The sequence below is a fragment of the Eschrichtius robustus genome, chromosome 8 (genome assembly GCF_028021215.1).
Source record: "Eschrichtius robustus isolate mEscRob2 chromosome 8, mEscRob2.pri, whole genome shotgun sequence".
Lineage (NCBI taxonomy): Eukaryota > Metazoa > Chordata > Mammalia > Artiodactyla > Eschrichtiidae > Eschrichtius > Eschrichtius robustus.
Genome location: NC_090831.1, coordinates 68,373,034 through 68,375,556, shown reverse-complemented (window position 1 = coordinate 68,375,556; position 2,523 = coordinate 68,373,034).

Sequence of the window (2,523 nt, the reverse complement as noted above, 5' to 3'; positions counted from 1 at the left end):
AGATGCTAGGAACACCAATGTTAATTTCAACTACAAGAAAAATAAATAGAGTCAATGCACTTATTGGAATGAATAAGCTTGTCCAATTCTATTTATCATAAATGGATGTCGCATTTTGCCAAACGCTTTTTCTGCATCTGTTGAGATCGGTATGAATTTTGTCCTTCATTTTGTTAATGTGGTGTATCACATTGATTGATTTGTGGATGTTGAACCATCCTTGCATCCCTGGAATAAATCCTACTTGTTCATGGTGTGCGATCCTTTTAGTGTATTGTTGAATTCCAGTTTGCTAATATTTTGTTGAGGATTTTTGCATCTGTGTTCATAAAGGATATTGGCCTGTGACTTTTTTTTCTTTTGGTGTCATTGTCTGGTTTGGGTAATGCTGGCCTCATAAAATGAGTTTGGAAGTGTTCCTTCCTCTTATATTTTTTAGATTCAATTCTGTTTAATAGTCAGGGTAGGGCTTACTTGCATCTAATAATGTCAAGGCAACTGCTGATACATCAGCAGACTTTATAGGCTATTAAGTGGGAGTTTTACTTCCCAGACATGTATAGTAAAACTCCAAGAAAGAAAAAATGTTAGGCAATAGCACATGTATTTAATAAACAATTTACAGGCTTTAATATAAGAAATTATTTCTATATAAACAGAAAATGGTTTAGATCTTCAATCAGAGATGTAGAATTTACATGTATTGGGAGACAAAGTTCCTGATAATAGAATAAGATAGTAGGATAGGATAAGAAAAAAAAGCTTAGAGTTTCTCACAGAATTGAGTGCCTTCCCATTTTAAGCAGTCTCTTCCAGTTAAATTGTCTTTGGCGCTATTCAATTTCACCCAATACACTTATTTCTGGCATACTTATGAGACAGCAAATATGACAGATATGTATTTTCTTGGCTGACATGTTAAAAAAACAAATAAAATATGGAATTTTAACTTTTAAACCATTAAATAAACAATTACACAGATGCTTTTTCCCCCAGCTTAATAAAAACTAAGTTGCTTTTGGAGAGATTATTTTTAAACTCAATGTGTAAACATCCATCATCACAATAAAACAGTTTGAATAGTCTGAGCATTTGCTTAGTTAATACACCATGCTTGAATACTTCTTGGGATATACAGTATCATTTCCTTTAAGGTACCATACATGTAACATATAGCATCATACCTCATATTAGGAAAGTGTCCCTTCCTCAAGACTCTTGCTGCCTGACAACTGTAGAATAACCATGATGCAAATGGCCTTCCTGGAGGTGTTTAATGCACAAACTACAGAACCATAGGCCTCAGCCCTGTGTAATATCACAGTGTTTATGCAATTAATATTTTAGTGTACAGTTGCAAAAACTTTTGTGTATTTATCATATTTTACAATTTGTACTAATTTCTTAAAGACTTGAAATTTTAGTTGCGTGAAATGGTTCACTCATTCTGATTACAGTTGAATGTAACCAATCTATTGAAAGAGCAGGACTCCATAGGATCCGTCACAAAACAACTTTATTTTTCCCCCAACTGTCCTTTCATACCTATTTTTGAGGGCAGGATTTTCCTTTCCCCTTGCATGAAATTATAGGCAGGTGTCATGAGTCTCTGAGTCAGTCTTTGATATAAAAATCACTTCTTTCACATTGAGTCATAAAACTGATGTTTCAATAATTAAAAAGTCTATTTCCATGTAGCAGCTAAAACTCTGAGCTTAAAGCTTCTCCTCTCCCCAGCTGGGGCTTGCTTCAGGCTGGAAGCCTGCGGTGGGAAAGGGGACATGGTCATTTCCATTTCCCCACTTTGTGCCTCTCTGTCTTCCGCAAACTCATGAAGAGCAGTTTCTGACTCTTCAGGCAGAAAGCCTGGAAAGATCTACTTAACTGGTTACTACTTTGCTTTGGTTTTGGAAGATATTCACGTGATCCCTTTCTCCACTCTCCAGCTCTCCTGCTTTCGTCAGGGATTCTGCTTCACTGAGGATCCCTCGTCAAGATCTCTTAAACCTGGCCAGGTCTCCTCTCTGGCAGGTGTCAAGCACAGTCCTTCACACCACACATGAAACGCCTCCAAAGTCTATCAGCTGAAGTCGCTTCCCTCCCACCGGAAAGCCCTCTAACTGACTGCTCTAGGCTGCCTCTCCCCCCTTGTGACCCACATCTAGTCTGCAGGGCACGCTCCTGCATCGTTTATCCTGACAAACACTAGGAACGAAGGTTGTTCCCATAGACGCACCTCTCACCTCTCGGCCTTCAGAACAACTAGCTGGCCTTCTGAGTTTCCAGGCATGGCTCAGACAGCAGTGTGCCACATTTCCTGCCTGCATCCCTGTTCCCAGTTGCACAGATCAAGCTCTCCATTGAGAACAGCACTTTTAGACCTCTCCTAGGGGATTAGGAGTGAGACTCCCTGGAAATGAATTTCTCCAAAAAAATCTCTCCCAGACCCTTCATTTCCAACCCCTTTATATCCTTCAGTGTGTTTAGGTCTTCGGGTTGCAAAATTTTTCCAGCACTGCATAG